Below are 8,257 nucleotides of genomic sequence, written 5' to 3'. Positions count from 1 at the left end.
GCGACTAGAGTATATATACAGGGTTATTCAAAATGATGGCTACACTTTCATTCATGTATATTTCCTTGAATATACATTGAATATGAATAATATACATACAAGAGAGAGGGGAAGGTCTAGAGTTTCGAATACTACCGCTAGAGCGCAGTTGAGTAACCAACCACTCGAGTGCGCATGCTCGTGCCACCAAGGACCCTTCAGTTCAGTTACAAGTAAGATGGCCACCGTGCAGCACAAGGTTTTCTGCGTTCTTGAGTTCGGTAAAACTGAATCTGCAACAGCAGTGCAGCGAGCATTCCATCTTCGATTCGGCATAGAACCACCAATTAGGAGGAGCATATACCGTTGGTTTAATTAATTTCAGCACACTGGTTGTCTCTGCAAAGGAAAATGCACGGGCCGACCGCGTGTGTCAGAGGAGGATGTGAGACGAATCGAAGGCAGTTTTGTGCGCAGTCCTAGAAAGTCAACTAATGCAGCTAGCAGAGAACTTGGAATACCTCAAGCAACTGTATGGCGAGTTTTGAGATGCCGTTTATTGTACAAACCATACCGATTACAACTTGTACAGGCGCTTCTCGAGAGTGACAAACAAAACCGTATTGAATTTTGTGAGAACATCAGTGGCGTCTCGTGGCCTCAAATTTGGCCGGGGCTTATTTTTTAAAAGAATTTAAAATATATTGACAATTCACATGATTACAAAAGCAACAGGTATTGTTGTGAAACATGCCTTTCTACGAACGTTGACTCCTGTTCTTCTGTTCAGCAAATTTTGTTATATGGCAGCTCGCGGCGGCCATATTGAACATCTGTAACCTCTATTGTAAGTTTGTGAACTCTAGACCTTCCTCTCTCTCTTGTATGTATATTATTAATACGTAATGTATATTCAAGGAAATATACATGAATGAAAGTGTATCCATCATTTTGAATAACCCTGTACTTTGCGTGATGCCTTTGCAGCCATTTTCCTTAGTACTCCTGCACCAGGCGAGATACAGTTAATCATCAAGGCTCATCGAACACATACAATACAAATCGAACTGAAACTCACTCTCTAACCTTCTTAAACCCGAAGGTTTATGGCTGCAGCAACAAAAGCCTTCATCTGTCCCTATCCTGGGCAAGCTCAATCCTTACTGATTTCCATTAGGTCCATCTCAACGTTATCCCTCACTCCTCGTCTTGGAATTCCTACAGGTTTCTTACCATCAGGTTCCCCGACAAGAATCCCGCAAACTCTTCCTTCGTTTCCCATGTGTCCAACTTACGTCACACAGCACAAATCTCCAAAGTACATCCACAGGATGCTAGTGTCAAACTAACGTCAATGCGCCATAACTTCTTTTGAATTTGAATTTGAATTTAAAATTTTGGTTGCGTCAGCACTAAGGCTATTTTGCACCCGTCACATTATACGGGGCCAGCCCCCCATCGTTAGACATAACTCTAACGTTGCATAACTAAGATCATAAAATATTAAAATCTTCAGACTTTCGTTAAAAGCTGAGGCTGCAAAGGAGCACTCAGCACGAACAAGGACAAAACACAGGACAACACAAACAAGTCGCCAGAGCCTCGTTAGTCTGCAGTCCAGGCTGTACTACGTGGAAGTGAGGTTGACTATTGGGTGCACTACGTGGAAGGAGCACCCCTTACACCCCTCATGACTTTTTTTTCATATAGGTTCTTCAACGTGACATGTTGAAAGCTAGTGTTCCTCGTTCCAGTATGGGCCACATGCAAACAGTATTTGCATCGAAAGTGGCAGTGCCCCAACAGGGTGCACATTAGACTGCCAACGTGAGACACGCACCTTACACCTCGTGTTTGAATAGCAGGAGCACTTCAAGTATCCGAGTACTCAGTGAGGAAAGCGACCACTCTTGACACTTAAATGCCAAATAAACTTCATCCAATGTGAATTCCTGTATTGCTCCTTTGTCCTAGTTTCTATTGGCTGGGGAGAGAGTACTAATGGGGTACACTTTAGCAAGGCATAATTTTGTCCGGGCCGATACCGTGTGGATGTTCAAAGACATCCGGAAAAAATGGCTTCATTCTCCAAAGTGTGTCAATTAAATGAAAGTACCTAGGTACTTATCTTGGCTGTATTTTTCTTCTTCACGATTTCATTTCTCTCTCTACTGTAAACAGAGCCATGTATTTAAATTTAAAATACAACTTTCAACATGGAATCCATAACTGCAGTAGTTCTTTTTGAATGGATGTTCTTTTTCCAAGTGTCATCTTCATACGTATTTCAGTAGGGTTATTAAATATATCTATGTAGGATATAAGCGAATCATATCCTTAGGAAAATATTTGGGCGTAAAAGGGATAGGGAGACAGGTGAGTGGAGAAGGTTACATAATTTAGAATTACATAATTTGTAATCATGTCCAGATATTATTAGAATAATTAAATCAAGAAGACTTAGGTGGGTAGATCATGTGGCATTTTCATTATTTAATCTACTTGGTAGGTCTTGATCCAGCCTAAATAGGTCCTCGTATTGTGTATTTTCCCCTTCATTTCTTTCCTGTTGGAAAGCCAATATTTTTCTCTCAAAATGCCAGTGGTTCGTCTGTTTCTTGTTTTCTTTCCCACCAGAAGACCTCAGCTCCTGCATTCCAGCGACACACCCAATGCAATGTAGCCAAATATGTAGTATATAAGTGCAAAAACATAACTAGAGTAGTCTTGTATATATTTTGTACACGGAATCTATTAAGATCCTTAGGAAAATATTTGGGCGTAAAAGGGATGGGGAGACAGGTGTCCAGATATTATCAGAATAATTAAATCAGGAAGACTTAGGTGGGTAGATCATGTGGCACCAATGGGAGAGGAAAGAAGAGTTTACAAGATTCTTGTTGGCAAACCTGATGGTGAGAGACCAGTAGGAAGACCAAGACGAAGATGGAGGGATAACGTTGAGATGGACCTAAAGGAAATTGGTAGGGGGGGTCATTCCATGTCAATTCATCCAGGCCATGTCACCCACCATCCCCGATTTCGATGAAATTCGGTATGCTTATAGAACTTTTGATGCTGATTACAAAAATGACAACTTTTTTAAAATCGGTCAAGGGGTTCAGAAGTTACGCGCTTTTTAAGATCTCCGTGTACGCCACATGCGGCTCCACTTTGAATGACACGCATTAGGTTATAAACGATCATATCTTCCCTCGGGTTTGCCGTAGAAACTTCACGTTTGTCTTCTTTTGTTCATAATAGTATAAGCTTTCATTTAAATAACATTTCAGATGAATGCATCAATAAACATGTATTTTTATATATAGTTTTATGTATTTTTTTAGAAAAATAAATGACTAACTTCAAGAGCAAATTTCATGCAATGCCCCCCCTTCAATTTCCCCCCAATTTTATATGTAGGTAGCTCAGAGTGTGTACTAATGCCTGATGGAAAAATTGGGATGGGCGGTTCAGAGACAGGGTATTAACAAAATAATTTGCATAAAATGACATTAAAAGTAAATCTTATTAAAATGCTTATGTATTTAGCATAAAGCCTGAAGTACAATATGTTTCAAGCTACATTATTCAAAATGTAGGTTCACCATGTGTGAATGTAATCATAGGCGTAACCTAGCGGGGCAAAGGGAAGCTCTTGCCTTCTCCCAAATGTATAGATTAATTTAAAATTTGCAAGTAATAATTACAGTGGAACTCCGATTTAAGTTTCTCGATTTTACATTTTCCTTCATTTTGCATTCAATCTTAGTGGTCCCAACATAGCAAATTGTTTAGAAATTTTCCAAGATTTTACATTTTCCCATGTATTAAGGTTTTTCAGCTTGGTCTCCTGGATAACTTAAAATCGACGTTCCACTGTAAATTAGTTTCAACAGTTTTCATTTTTTTAAAAAAAATATATATATTATATAATTATATATATAATCATCATTATTAACATTCCCAAGATTAGCAAATTTATCTTCAAGAACATTCTTTTTGTGCATTTTATCTCAATATGGAAGTTCTTTTTTGGCTACTCTTTATGAGGATACGTAATATGAAGTAAGAATTAATACTACACATTTGTGCTGATGGAAGTTTTTTTCAAATGAACCTTTCTCGCCACATAACACAGAATGGTTGGAACAGTAAAACTACTTGTATAGACTTCTATAGTATAAAGCAACAAGTACGGCAATTATGTACCAATTCCGTAGAAATAGTATTCAAGGCATAAATTTCTTAGTAATCATCTAGGATGAAATGACAACAACCCACAGTACAGTGTGTCAGCAATTGCGAAGTACTACAACAGTACCAGGAAGTATGCACTATTTTGAGCTTACAGGTTCAGTAAGTTACTTTTTACAAGTAACTGAGTTACAGTCAATCATTAAAAAAATTACTCAGTTATTGTTACTGGTACTTTGAAAGTAACTGAGTTTCTTTTACAGTTACTGTAACAGTAACGTACTGTTAATGATCATTGATTTGTGTAAAAGTTACACAAAATCAATGATCATGAAGACTTCCGTGTTTTGCTTATGTTTTTAGTACATAATATGTATTCATATATTTACATTATTACTGCTAACAAATGATGGAAAACACAGTCAGCTTTGCTTGAACGATTATAATTAAAAAATCATTTGTATGCTGACCACGGTATTTTGAATATGGTGTCATTGATTCCACTTGAACCTATTTCTTTCTCCTCCATTCCAAGTTCAACAAGATCCAAAGATCCACTCCTTCGACAATGACTTTTTCCTAGCTGGACAACCACATTCCAAACGAACGCAGCAGTCTACCAAAAAGAATGGAGTTTCACATACAATTAGAAATGAATTACAGTAAAGCGTGGATGTTCTAAATTTAGCATTCAGCATCTACATATTTTATTTTTATAGTCTGGAACAGAATTGTCCAATTTAGCTATTTCCCTTATGCCAAAAATAACTGTTACCGTTGTTAACTTTACAGGTACTTACTTTTAAAAGTAGCTAGTTACAGTTAGAATTCCTAAATAAAAAGTAACTGTACTTGTAACTTTGTAACTATTTACTTCGAAACACTAGTTGTTTAACAGTCAGAGCAAAAATAGTAAGTGCTGATGTAATATGTTTTCTATAACTATATGGTTTGTCTTTTGTGAAGAAGTTATTTTCCGAATTCCAACTGTAAACAGTTATGTAGTAGAATATGTGTGCGTGACTGAAACTTGTTTGTAGGATTGTTTCAAAAGTCCATGTGAAAATGGAGATGCAGCTATTAAATTCTTGCATCCACTTGGTCCATCAACTTCCTACTACTGGTCAAAATGTATGGTGTGTCCAGTAGACATTATAAACATAAATGGATGGACATATGTACTTAGTGATAAGTCAAATACTTTAGTGTGTTTCAAATGGTCAAAATATCCATCTAAAATGTGAACGGCACAATTTATAGTACATGAAATTTTGGAAATGCATAGACTACAATTTTTAGGTACAATCTTAATGCGTGTCACTTGGAAACTATCTTCGAGTTGAGATAATCACAAAGCTTTCCATCGCATAAAAATAGTGTCCAGGATTATTTGATAAATATATTTGAAAAATCACAATTATTACTCTTTATTCATTTGTTCCTCAAGTGCCAGGAGCATCACAAAATATATTTAACTTGAAAATTTTAATTAATATATAAATTTGGGAGGGGGCAAGTGCTTCCCTTTGCCCCACCAGATTACGCCTATGATTACGTTCACACATAGTGAACATACATTTTAAATAATGTATCTTGAAACATATTGTACTTCAGGCTTTATGCTAAATACATAAGCATTTTTAATAAGATTTACTTTTAATGTCATTTTATGCAAATTATTTTTTTATCACCCTGTCTCTGAACCGCCCATCCCAATTTTTCCATCAGGCATTAGTACACACTCTGAGCTACCTACATATAAAATTGGGGGGAAATTGAAGGGGGGGCATTGCATGAAATTTGCTCTTGAAGTTAGTCATTTATTTTTCTAAAAAAATACATAAAACTATATATAAAAATACATGTTTATTGATGCATTCATCTGAAATGTTATTTAAATGAAAGCTTATACTATTATGAACAAAAGAAGACAAACGTGAAGTTTCTACGGCAAACCCGAGGGAAGATATGATCGTTTATAACCTAATGCGTGTCATTCAAAGTGGAGCCGCATGTGGCGTAAACGGAGATCTTAAAAAGCGCGTAACTTCTGAACCCCTTGACCAATTTTAAAAAAGTTGTCATTTTTGTAATCAGCATCAAAAGTTCTATAAGCATACCGAATTTCATCGAAATCGGGGATGGTGGGTGACATTTTCACAAAATTCTGGGTGATTTGACATGGAATGACCCAGGGATGGAAAAAGATTATATAGATCTTGCTCAGGATACGGACAGATGGAAGGGCTGTGGTGCTGCAGTCGTGAATGTTTGGGTTCAAGAAGGCTAGAGAGTTAGTTAGTTCATTATCCTTACTTAAAAATCTTTTTAACTTTTATTTTGTTTATTACCTTCTATATTTATAGGTCGTCAGGAAGGAAGGTGAAGAAGCAAAGAAGCAGGAAAAGCAAGGAATACTTAAAAAATTCCCCGACACGAGAGGTGCTAAAAAGACGGCCAGCATTCCTTCTCCTCCTCTCATCGTATCGGCAGAAGATGTGGTAAGGAACTTCTCTGGTAGTTAACTGCTCGAGGTAAAAATTCCTAGATTCATGAGAGAGTTTAGAAATAGGCAGAGGCGTAGCAAGGGATGGACGACCATTCAGAATACTCAGGTACCGTACAAACACACACAAAAAAAACAAAACAAAAAAAAACAGCTTCATAATTTGGCATTTCGAGGACATAGGGAAACATTATCCACAAGTAGAACAAATCCTAAACAATTGCATTTTCATTATTTAATCTACATGGTAGGTCTTGATCCAGCCTAAATAGGTCCTCGTATTGTGTATTTTCCCCTTCATTTCTTTCCTGTTGGAAAGCCAATATTTTTCTCTCAAAATGCCAGTGGTTCGTCCGTTTCTTGTTTACTTTCCCACCAGAAGACCCCCAGCTCCTGCATTCCAGCGACACACCCAATGCAATGTTGCCAAACATCTACAGTGATGGACAAAAGTATTCATACAGTGGAACTGAAAGGAAGAAAGGACGAATTGCAGCAGGTAGGAAAACAATAAGGAAGTCAAAACTGTTAATGCTTTACCATGTATGCACCAAACGATATATTGACAACAAAAATAAATATCAGATGCTGCTTGTAGAAAAATAAAATACAAAACATTCTCAATACCCGCTTCTTTGGCTGGACAAAAGTATTCATACACCAACATAAAAGTTCACTTTGAAGAAAAGACAGAAACAAATACCATGTCGTCATAATTTAGTATGCATTCCTCTGTTATGGAGAACAGCTGTCAGTCTCTTTTGCATAGAATGAACAAGAGGCGTGGTTATTTCAGATGTAATATTGTGCCGCTCATGCAAAATGACCTCTTTCAGTCTATTCTTGCTTGTTATGTCATGTTTTCGGAGTCTGGTTTCCAAATGGCTCCAAAGATGTTCAATGGGGTTAAGGTTGGGGGACTGAGGTGGAGTTTTGAGTGTGTGGGGAGTATTATATAACAACCAAAGGCGGACAATCTCAGCTGAATGTTTATGGTCGTTGTCCTGCTGGAAGTAAAAATCATTCCCAAGACCCAAATGATCGATACTCTGCTTCAAATTGTTCTTCAGAATATCCAAATAGACAAATCTATCCATAGTTCCCTCAATAAAGACGAGTTCTCCAACACCCGAGGCTGACATACAGCCCCAGACCATAACGCCACCACTTCCAGGCCAAGAGATTTCGAGGCTCAAGCTCAGTATTGGGCTTTCTCCACACCAAAATTCTACCATCACTATGGATAATATTAAATATACTCTCGTCCGTAAACAACACTTTATCCCAGAAGTCCAAACTTTTACTCACATACCCCTTTGCAAATGTTAATCTGGCCTTCTTGTTCTTCTTACTGATGTATGTATGGCTTTCTTCTAGGTACCCTAGCTCTGTACCCTGCTCGGTTGAAAAGCCTTCTAATACTTCTTGAGGACACTTGTTTTCCCAGGTGTTCGTGAACATGTGCCGACACTGCTGACGATGTTATTTTATTTTTTATTTTTTTATCATTCTCAACAATCCTTGTTTCTCTCTCGAAGTAAGTTTCTGAGCACGCCCAACCCTTTCCCTATTTAT

This window comes from Lepisma saccharinum, chromosome 1 (assembly GCF_977018435.1).
Source record: "Lepisma saccharinum chromosome 1, izLepSacc3.1, whole genome shotgun sequence".
NCBI lineage: Eukaryota > Metazoa > Arthropoda > Insecta > Zygentoma > Lepismatidae > Lepisma > Lepisma saccharinum.
Note: the sequence above shows the minus strand (reverse complement) of the source record.